Genomic DNA, 12,443 nt, shown 5'->3' with positions numbered 1-12,443 from the left:
CATCACAATAAAATCTGTTATGTTTGATTTCTGGTTCTGATGGAACTTTAAATTTTAAAGAGTTGTATACAAATCAATGGTTCAAACTATTTGGATGCAAAAAAAAGATGTAAATTCTCTTTTTTAAATGTTTTATTTCTTTTTGAGACAGAGAGAGACAGAGCATGAGTAGGGAGAGGCAGAGAGAGAGGGAGACACAGAATCCAAAGCAGGCTCCGGGATCCGAGCTATCAGCACAGAGCCTGATGTGGGGCTCAAACTCACGAACCGTGAGATCATGACCTGAGCCAAAGTCGGACGCTTAACTGACTGAGCCACCCAGGTGCCCCAGAAGATGTAAATTCTTAAGTATAAGGTTATTTAGATATGAAGTGATGTTGAGAATACAAAGTGTAGCAGTTGTTATAGACTCATTAAGAACTACAAAATGCTAGTGCTGATCACTCTCTAAATATAACCTATATTCTTATGTGGAAGATTTGTATTAACATATACTGTTTCAACAAGAGGCCTAATCGTATGGTCATCTTATCTATTTATAAGACATTTAAAGAAAGAAATCCTCCAAGTCATTCTCAAACGTCCTTATGGTTCCTCAAAGACAAATTATTCCTCTAAGAGAGTGAGACTTCTTTAAAGGAATGTTACAATGAAATGTGCCTTGCAGTGAAAATGGTACTTTCTCCTTCGGATGTAATGTTTTGCCCCTGAAGCCTGGGTCTTAGTTATAGAACAATGACAAGCTTGGCAGTGAGGATACCAGTTTCCAGTATCACTGGAGCTTTCCCTTTGCTTTCTTGTTAGTCTCAATTTCTTTAAACAAATGGATTATTGGTAAGATCACTATATTAAACACAGGAGGGTTGGTGTGGTCCCTGGTGGTTTACAAATCTCATGGGTTTCTCAATAATTTGATTTCTGGCTTTTTGAAGAAGCCCTTATTATTGCCTATGTGATTGGATACAAGAAACACTTTCTTTTAGCAATCAGGTCAAATTTGGTTTTGTCTGGATTTTCATGCTATATTTAAAATTGTATCAGATTTAAAGAGGAAGAGCCATCTCTATCCCTTCTCATAAAATGCCCATTGTCGGGGCGCCTGGGTGGCTCAGTCGGTTGAGCGTCCAACTTCGGCTCAGGTCATCATCTCCTGGCTTACGGATTCGATCCCTGCATCAGGCTCTGTGCTGGCAGCTCAGAGCATGGAGCCTGCTTCAGATTCTGTCTCCCTCTCTCTCTGCCCCTCCCCAGTTCATGCTCTGTCTCTGTCTCTCTCTCTCAAAAATAAATAAACATAAAAAAAAATTCAAATGTCCATTGTCATCTGGGTGGGACTACTCTCTTCTTAGAAGGAAGTTATGGTCTTCGTTCCATCCATTTTGTTCCCACACACAGACCACTCTGTCCATGGCATGAAATGTCTAGACTCAGTTCACTAAGTCTATCATATCTTCAACCCTATGAGCAAATAAATGCCTGTGTCTATTCAGTCCAGGCGGCACTGTCTCCCCTAACCAAGGCAATGGCTCCCTGTACACAAGGCATAGAGATGGTGTTTGTTGCTAGGGCTGCCCCAACAAAGTATCACCTGCTAGGTAGCTTAAAAGCAACGGAAGTTTAGTATCTCACTATTCTGGGAGGGAGAGTCTAAAAGCAAGGTGTTTGCAAGACTCCTTCTGAAACTTTGGGTAGAATCCTTCCTTGCCTCTTCCTGGCTTCTGGTGGTGGCTGACAATTCTTGGTGTTGCTTGTTTTAGCTGCATCAGTCCACTCTCTACCTGTCATCACATGGCCACCTGCACATTATCTTCCCTCTGTGTATGCCTGTCTCAATTTCCCTTTTTTTATAAAGACACCAGTTGTATTAGATTAGGGTTCACCTTAATTACCTCATCTTAACCTGATTAAATCTGCAAAGACTGCATAAGGTCACATTTTGACTTCCTGGGGATTAAGACTAAAATATATATTCTTGTGCAGGATACAGTTCAACCCATGACAGAATATATAGCTTACTTATTAAAAAAAAAAAAAAAAACGACACATTTTCAGACATGAGGAATATATTCCCAGACATAAAGGGCTGACAGAAGAAATTTTGGTTTCTTGGTTTGTTTATTTCTTTTGTTTGGTAATGAGACTTTGGTGTCTTTAGTTTGCACTATTTACATTCTTTTAATTTTAAATCCATAGTATTTAGTATATGGTTTAGCAAATAATGAGAAGTCTAGTCATGGTCTTAAAATAAACCATAGATTATTGAATTCCAAGCACATCAAATGTCATGAAATCAACAAAACACCTGCTAGTTGCTCCATCCCTGGGGACATTTAAACAGGACAGGTAATCAAAAACAGTCAGGCTTTGAGATTTCTTTTCACATCATTTTCTTCATATATACCTCAGATGCTCAGTCTTTTAAGTACGTTCCTTTCTTAGCCATTTCACCTCTGCCTTCTGTGTTTCCTTTTACGCAGTCCCAGAGCTTTGAATTGTGTTGATTCATTCCTGGAACAACAAAAAGCATTTCACTTTACAACAGCATTTCTCAAAGAATGGGTGTGTTGTTTTTCCTTCCATTGGTCCCTCTCTGCTTCATAGATATCTGAAGATATTTTGTTGTTACCTAATAGTACCTGTACACAGAGTAATGTTTTCGTGTGCCATAAAAGTCATTTTACCAGAAAGTGTCATTGATTTACTTGTGGCAATATAGGATTCCTTGATTAAGAGTTTGACAAATCCCCATTGAAGCTGCATAATAAATCAATCTTTTACTGGAAAAGCCTGAGAAGGGGGTAAGTGAAGATGCTACATTAATACCTGGAGGAGAGTTACTAACCTCTATTCTCTGGTGATCAATCACCTCGGCTGGGTTGCACTGACAATGTCTGGAGGTCATCTGGTTAATGAGACAGCACTGGGAAAGTCCTTCCAGGATTACATTTTATCAGTCAATCATTAACACCCATATTAGACACCAAGATCCATTTGCTACTTTTAAGAGAAAATCTTGTGAAATATATCCAGAGCAGATTAATGATGACAAATGGATTACACAAAAACAATTAAGAAAATGTGCCATTGCTCTTAGAGGACCTCCATTAGGAAGAATTAACACAAATTAGCAGTAAGTTGTGTTTTTTTTTTTAATACAAAAGTCTTTCTTGAATACACATGTCTACTATGCCAAAGGATAGGAAAATAACAATTAATACATTATATCATTTTAAATAATGGATTAATAGTGGAAATATCAACATTTGACCGAGATTGTAGACATCCTTGCTCAAATGTTGGTTTCCAGAGCATGGGTGTTTGCAAATTATTATCACAGGAATGTGTGTATATGGAAAATGAAATTATAAAAACAGAATTATTCATGTCTCAGGAATTGTAATTTTGGCTGTTAGCTACAGAGATGAATTAAAATGCATTCTTCTCTTTTTTTCTTTTGAGGAAACAAAAGGAAGAAGAAGTTGGGTCCAAGGCTCATTTAAATTTTGTTTTTAGTCTCCAATAAACATAGCAAATCACTTCACTTAATTTTTGTTGTATAAAGAGCAGACATCATTCATCTTTATACCCTAAGCAACTAGTAAGTAGACACTCAAAACCTGGCTTTTTAATAATTTATTTTTTATTATAATTTCAATGTCATACAAAGTTGATATTCTTTCTTTCTGAAGGAAACAATCTTTTTGTTGTTACCCAATATCATCCATTTTTCTGTTATACTGAAGTATTCTGTGACATGAAAGTTTAAGTACATACTCTATATAAAAGGACATTCTATATATAACTGACTTAGGCTAATGAAAAGCAGAGCTATCATAGCCTTTTATAGCCATTAATATGTGAGTTTTTGTCCTCGTGGTCAGCTAATTTTAATTTTTTCTTTCTTCCCAAAGTACTTGGATGGCATATCTAATTAAAGAATTTCTTTTTTTTTTAATTTGTTTAAAATCTTTATTTATTTTGAGAGAGAGAGACAGAGCGTGAGCAAGGGAGGAACAGAGAGAGAAGGAGACACAGAATCCAAAGCAGGCTCCAGGCTCTGAGCTGTCAGCAGAGAGCCCCACGCAGGGCTCAAACCCACAAACTGTGAGATCATGACCCTAGCCGAAGTCAGACGCTCAACTGACTGAGCCACACAGGCGCCTCTAATTAAAGAATTTCTTGTTCTATATTATATTTATCTGTTTATAAGTCTACTCACCTCCCAACATAAGTTTCCAGAGAGTATTGATATTGTCACATTCATTTAAACAAAAGTGATTTGGAAATAATAGTTCATGATATATAGTAATATTTATTATGTATCAAAATGGTTTATAAAATATCGCTTAATTCATAGTTTTGCAACCTTTACTATACCTAAAATATTTTTAGATAGGCTTCTGTTTTATTGACATTATTTACTTGTAATTAATGTCATAAATAAAACTTAAGCTGTATAACTTTGAGATCTTAAGAGAAGCCTTTTGAAAATGTTTTCTACTTGTAGATAGTAAATTGTTTTATATTTATTATGCTTGTCATTTTTGTGTGCTTATTTTAAATTTCTGTATACAGAATCTAATAATTCTATATGTCATGTGATCCCTGTAGCAGGTTCTATTTGTCCAAAGATGGCTGCACCAGTGTCAACAATCATACAGATTCTTCTGCCATGTGACTTTGCCAGAACCCCATCAAGTGGTAGACTTAAAATCACCTTTGTCTTGCATCTAATATGGCCTTTCTAATTCACTTATCAGTAGAATGTGGAGAAAATGATGCTGCATGCTTTCCAAGCCTAGGTAGGAGTAAGCCTTGTATCTCCAGCCTTAGTCTGTTGGAACCCTGCCTTTCCACATATTCCCTGTTGGAGTGTTCCCTCTCAGAATCAGCTTGACATGTTTTGAGAGACCCCAGGTCACATAAAGGAGTATAGGTATTATTGTCAATAGTCTTAGATGGGCCAGTTTCAATGTAATCCCAGCATAAGCATCGGACATGTGAGTGAAGAAGCCTCCAGATGATACTGGTTCCCATTTATCTGAGACACTCCCAGGTGTTTTGGTCTGCAGCTAAGGTCTCGAACTTTGTGGAGCAGAGATGTGCCAAGCCACTGAGCCTTTCCTGAACTCCTGACCCACAGAATCCATTTTTGTGTGATACCACTAAGTTTGGGAGGTTCATTACACATTACTAGAAAATTGGAATATTCTCTCAATAAATATATGATATTCTCAGATACCTAATTCTGTAAAATATTAAACTGAATTTAATGAACTATTTCTACCGTCATGCTTGAAATTTCTTACTATATTAAAAACAAAACATTGGTTACAAATTATTGCACATTACATGTAAAAAAAAAAACACCTAAAATGGAAAATTTAGTGCCATATCATTATGACCATATAAAATAAAATAAGTCATAATTAGATGAATTAATTCTTTAGCCAAAATATGTAACCCTGTTATTTATGAAAAATTGTACTATATGTACAAGTCATTTAAAACCTTAACCTCATATCTAACTAAATGAGTAGCATATCATTTTATTGAAAGTAACAGCTTATATTCATTTACATATGCTGTCTTTTGATTTTTCTATATTATCCAATCTATCCACTTATTTACATAAAAAGTGGTGTGCTCAGTATACTATTGAGGCTTTCTCAAATAAGTGAAAGTTTTTTCTGCCAGGTATATTTCACTGATGTTCCCTTCAATTCAGAGATGGCCACAGTAATTTTTATTTTTAAATATGGATGCTGTAGATTGTATAATTATTTTCACTCCAAATACATATGAATCTTGGCAGAAGGCAATACTAATAAGCATTTAAATAGTGCACATTATTAGCCAGGAATCTCTCCACGTATTTCACAATCTTTACCAGATACCTATAAAAATAGAGATGCTCTATTAGGATACACTTTTGTCCTAGTAGTAAGACAGCTAGCTAGTAAGTATTGGAACTGGGATTTAAACACGAGCCAGCTGGCTCTAGAGTCCTGCTTTTAAGCTCTGGAATTCCATTGACTCTGTGGATGTAGAAAAACAAAGAAAAGAGTGAGTAGGTTAGAATCTAATGATTATCCCAGCTCAAATGCATTTAGAATGTTTGTTGATTTTCTTGCAGTCATTTTAGCTCTTATACTGTGCCGTACCTTTAAAATTCAACTGTTGAATTAAGGTGATGGAAAAAAAAAAAAACTGAAGCCAGTGGCATTTTGTTTATAAAAAAGAAAACATAGAAATTCCCTTTTGTATTTCTGACTTTATATAAACCCTATTTAGTATAGTGAAGAATAGAATTGATGTTACATCGCAAGAGACAAAGCAACCCAGGAGAAAGAGGCGTCCATGACAGTATGTATCCAAATGAGAGGCAGCTGTGCTTTGAAAATCTGTGCATGTAGCACCATGACCTGCCTGATAGGCACCGATTCAATGTCTGAGAGTGTACGCACCTGAACTTCTTTCTAACTGGTCCCACTCCATATGCACTTCACCTTGTACTCATACCTTCAATAATTACTGCTTTGTCAACATGCAAAATCTTCATGAAAAGGTTTAAAATAATTGCAATCTATTAATAGGACTTCTCTATATTTTTTCACTGCCTGTGCCAATAGCATTTCTTTACAGTTAATCTTATATCTTTAATGGACAATATAAAATGCTATATTCAGAAAAATGACCACTTTTACCTTTCATTTAAAAAAAAAAACTGAATTTGCAGCTAATTCCCGCAACTTCGGGAGAAAGGAAATGACTAATGCCATTAAATCAAAGCTCTATCTTCAAAGCTAATTACGTGAGGCCAAGGTATGAATATCATTATTAATATCATCACTCCATCAATCTGGTTGAAGATTTTAAAAAATTTATTTGATGATTACAGATTTCTCTATCTATATCTCTCAGCCCTCCCCCCAAATTCTGCAGACTTTTGTATCCTCCTCCAATACCAACCTCTAATTTCCTGAAAATCTCTCTTTGTGGGAAAGAAGAATCAGTAAGACTTGATTAGAGCATTTCAGTAATGCTTTGATTTCCAGAAATCAGAATTGACTCCTGAATTTATTAACCACATCAGACCTCCAGAAAAGGACAGCATGCCCAGCAGCATAGCATTTGATCCAAGCTTGCGTAAGTACATGTTTCCCCCTCATTCCCTCTCTTCCTCTCCTCTTTTACTAAGAGTGCTGGTGAGGCATGAGATAAGTTAGTTCTACTCCCTTTGCCTCTTCCAGAATCCAATGTGCTGTTCTTAGAGAGTCATCCACACGAACTTCGATCAATTATAAGAAACTTAAATATATCTCTCTTTTCTTCTTAATTTTTCATGTGTTTCTTTTACCATTGTTATTTTAACCCAGTCTGTGTTAAAACAAAAAAGGCATTTGGTAAATGTTGAAGAAAGATAATGACTCTATCATAGCTAATGCTGGAGAGATTTGTATTTGTTAGCAGAGATGCTGTGGGAGGAGATGATGCTGAATAAAGTCCTCTAAATCTTGGACCTCAGAAACTCAATCTGGAAAAGTGTTCAGAGAATGAGATTAATGTGAGAGCAGAGTTGAAATAGGGAAGAAGGAGGAGGGTTTGGAGAGAACAGTGAGCCCTGGAGTTGGCTCTATCACTGTACTTTTTGGTTAAGATGGGAAATTTTATAAATTAGACTCATCGTTGGGAATTACATATTATTCTCAGTCATCTATAGCAATAAATATTGTAGGTCTTTGAAGGAAAAAAAAAGCACTCAGTGCTTATGTGCTAAAAGAATGAGAGGAATAGGTAATTCTACCTTACTGGTAGAACTATAGACCTGTGCTACATTGTCAATGATTGACTAATTTGTTTTCAACTTATTCTAGAAAGAATTTGAAAAATTAAAGCTCAAAAATACATATAATGAAAAGCTAGAAAATAAATAATTGAAGAATAACACATTTTATAATAAAGGCAAGATAAAGCATAAGTGCACTAAAATTAATATCATTAGGACCTCTCTTTTGGCAACAAAATTTGGCTCTAAATTCTCAAATGTCAAGGCAAAGCAAGAAACATTTTCAATGTAACATTCTTAGGTTTTTAGATAAAGACTTCTTTTCCTGATAAGATGTGGGCACAGTTTCTCTCATGGAATAAAAGCACTCTGAGGACATCTATGACAACTAATGTCCCCAAGATAGACACAATGTCAAGGTTCAAGGCACAACTCAGTAAATAGATGTCAGAAGCCACTGTGTATAACTCATACAGTGGATTTTTAGATCTGTCTGTACTCTCTAATAGCCCTAAGCCAATTGCTAGAGTTTTCACAACATGATCGTCATTACATCTTCAAACTTTTACAGAAATTTGCAATATTGTTGTAAACCAAAAACAGTTCTAAGGATTTTTGTTTGAGTGCTGACCTTGTGTTGGGTGACAAATAGAAAGGGAAGCAATTTGGGTATGACTTCTGCCCAGGCCCTACTTTTGTTTATTTACCTGTTTTCCGTCTCACTTACATTTCCTAACCTCTGTTATCTGACCTATTATCGTTCGAGTATTTGTTGATCCATATTTCTACTTCAGGCCCCTGTGTCAAATGTATTTCCGATCTTTTTTGGTCCCAGGTTCATAGCTTGTGTCTGCATTTTACTGTATCTATGCAGAATCCTGGCAATTCTGAATCCTGACATCTGAGGATTGCTAAAGTATGGAAACAGAAATCAGGAATAAAGGGAGAGAAAAATGAAACAAATGAACAAAAAGTCTGAGGTAAAGTGGGTACAGTAAGGATGTAGAGAAGCCCTCTTGTCATTCAATTAGTTCATTCCACTCTAGGTGGCTGGGAGCATAAAGGGAGGAGGTTTAGATTGTCATGCTGAATTCATATCAGTTACTTTGGAAGCTGAATATTAACCTGTTACTCTTTGAAAACAGATCATAAATGCATGTAATTTTTCATTAAGCTCATATTGTTTCCAGAATTAATTTTATTACTTTTAATTTCTTAATAAATTTTGGTTAAATTCTGTAAGTTGTTCCAACTAAGCAATCCCATTTAATGATAAAATTCTCCTCATAAGAATTTGCTTTAAAAGGAAGAACAACAGCAAAAATAAAACAAAGAGACTACCACCATAACAACAAAAATGATGGACTGAGGAGGAGATATTAAAAATATCCAACAATTTCAAATTGTTTTGAAAGTAATGATAAAGCAAATTCACTATGTGATTGTCATGAAGAGGCCAGAAATATTTTTTCTAAATGTGCTAACTTTCAAACTGATAGATTGTGCATTCCCTCTGGATTTGCATCTTTGATTATTCTCTTTTTTAAATTTTATTTATTTTTTTTTAAATTTACATCCAAATTTGTTAGCATATAGTGCAATAATGATTTCAGGAGTAGATTCCTTAGTGCCCCTTACCCATTTAGCCCATCCCCCCTCCCACAACCCCTCCAGTAGCCCTTAGTTTGTTCTTCATATTTATGAGTCTCTTCTGTTTTGTCCCCCTCCCTGTTTTCTCTTTCATTAACTTCTCAAATCAAGATTATCAGGAAAACCCCTTACCTCTACTTTCGGAATGAATCCTGACTATGACATCTTCTTACATCTCCTCCTTGATTCCCTAAATTCGAATTACCATTTTCTCTTGCCTGAAAGACTGTAGTAATCTCTGAAGTGACCTCCCTCCTTCTGTGCTTGACTCCAGTCTATTCTCCACGCAACATCCAGAGAGGTTATTTTAAAATACAGTGTTATCACGCGGCTCCTCTATCCTATAAAGTTCAATGATCTTTCAGGTCCTGTAACATCTGCCCCCCGCCCCCCCCCCCACCGCCACTATCCCTCCAAACTAATTTTCTACAAGTCCCCCTGTTGATCGATCACACTCCTCCAGCCATGCTGACCTACTTGGTGTTCTTTGAATGCACCAAACATATCTCAACTCAGGACAATTTCAGCTCTTCTTCCTTTGCCTAGAATACCTTCCCCCAGACAGCCACCAAGTTTTCCTCAAATTCCTTAACATATATGCTTAATGTCACCTTATCAGGGAGGACTTTGCTGCCCCATCTCACCCCATCACTGTCCTTCCTCCTTATCCTATTTCTTTCCCTTATGTGATTTCCATATTTTTTAAGTGTGAACTATATCAAACAACATAAAAATATATATGTAGAGTTTAAAGAAGCAAAGAAAATACATACCTATATACCTACTGCCCAACAGAAGGGATAAAAGTTTATCAACACCTGTGAAGCACCCATGTACCCTTTACAGACTGCGTGTACTCATTACCACAACTTCTTCCCAACCATCCCCAACAGAAGTACCTACTATTCTGATTTTTTAGTTCCTTGCTTTTTATTTTAAATAGGCTGATCCCATAGGTATGTATAACTTATCTAAATGATAGAGTACCTATTCTATTTTCTATGCAAGAAATGATACTTTTATACAACTTATGTTGTTTTGGCTCAATAGTGTATTTCATGATTCATCCACATTGATGCATATAGCTAAAGTAGATTAGATTATACTACTTAATCCATTGGTGAATATCAAGAATTCTGAAAGGTCTATGATTTTATCTTACTTGTATGCTAACCAGTTTGCTTGTCACAGTTTCGCGAATGCTGCTACAGCACACAAAACTCCTAGATGAGAGACAAAGAACTTTATTACACATGCATAGTAAGAAACAGGAACATCAGCTTTTCCCTCCAGTACCCTGAGGCTTTGGAGTCTCAGGTTCCGCAGAATGACAAGAAGAGGACCAGGTGACATCACATGGGCAGTAGATTGTTTTACAGAGAAGAAGCCCTGAGATTATGTAACACAAATCTTTTGTAATGGATAATTAACCTTCCTGCCACTGGCTGTGCAGGGACACATCACTTTTTCTGGGGAGTAAGTAAGCCTACCTTTTCCTCAGAAGGGAAGCACTATGTCTTTCTTCCATGGTTGTAAGCACACCTGGCCTCTGTTCCAGGGGGAAAAACCATTTATTCCAAGGTTTCTGGCCATACCAACATTCTTGAAAAGACAGTCCAAAACAAAGAGTAATCAGTGCTTTACTCACCAAATGTACAGAAACATAAAAGACCTCTCTAAAATTGCCTCCTTGGAATAAATATAGCCAGTTATTAAAGGTTTTTTTTAAATGTTTATTTATTTTTGAGAGAGAGAGAGAGAGAGGGAGAGAGAGAATGAGCAGGGGAGGGGTAGAGAGAAAGGGAGACACAGAATCTGAAGCAGGATCCAGGCTCCAAGCTGTCAGCACAGAACCTGATGAGGGACTTGAACCCACAAACCATGAAATCATGACATGAGCCTAAGTCCAACACTTAACCCACTGAGCCACCCAGATGCTCCAGTATCGCAGGGTTATTTATTCCACAATAGCTAGATGTTCGACTGGTTTCCAGATTTTTGAACTATAAACAATATGGCTGTAAACACCCTCATAATGTGTGCTGGTTCATACGTATAAGAGTTTCCAAGGCTATGTTCCTAAGAGGGAGTTGCTGGGCTATGTCTTCACCAGCCAGCATTGTATAATCATTTTCACTGTATTTCATCTTCAATAAATCTTAATATTGCTGAATTTCTAATTTTAGCAGTCTCGTGGGTATAAAATCATATCCTAATTAGTTTTAGTTTTCAATCTCTTAATACTAATTAAGTTGATCATCTTTTTTTGTATTTGCTTCTAAGAAAATCCTATTCAATCTTCAGTCTATTTTTCTACTTAGATATCTTTTTCTTTTTCACTAATAAGTATTCTTTACATGTTATGGATACTACTTTGTCAACTTTATATGTGCAGATATCTTCCAGCTTGGGTAGCCTTTTCAATATCATTATGATGTATTTTGAAGAACATAATCTTATGGATTTATTTTTAATATAATTAAAATTCTTATTTCCTTCATAACATTGTTTCATAATACATTTAAGAAGACTGCTTCTATTGAGGTCATAAAAAATTCATATTGATGATTTTGTTGTTTTGGTGTTTTTCCTCTTCTACTTAGAATAAATTCAGTTCTGGAATCTGAGAATTTGTCTTTTATTCTAGAAAAAATCTGAGTCATTATTATTTTGATTATTGCTTCTTTCTCATCCTTTCTACTTTTTTAGGTACTCAACAACTATTAGTTGACTATTTTATGCCCATCTCAAGCATATGCCAGCTCTTCCTTTTCCTGCAGGGCTTTTTAAGCTCATTTGTATATTCGTCATCTCTATTTGAGTAGCATTAAGGTTAATTTGTTCAGATCTACTGGTTCACTAATCTTCCCTTCATTTGCATGTAATATGCCTCCTGTGCCACCCACTGAGTCTTCAATGAACTTTTTATTTAAGTTTTGAAAGCTTGGTTTGAATCTTTTTATTTGACATTATTTCTTATTTTTATTTATTTAAGCATTTAACA

This window comes from Herpailurus yagouaroundi, unplaced genomic scaffold (assembly GCF_014898765.1).
Source record: "Herpailurus yagouaroundi ecotype Mexico unplaced genomic scaffold, PumYag 28, whole genome shotgun sequence".
NCBI lineage: Eukaryota > Metazoa > Chordata > Mammalia > Carnivora > Felidae > Herpailurus > Herpailurus yagouaroundi.
This window is presented reverse-complemented; position numbering follows the sequence as displayed.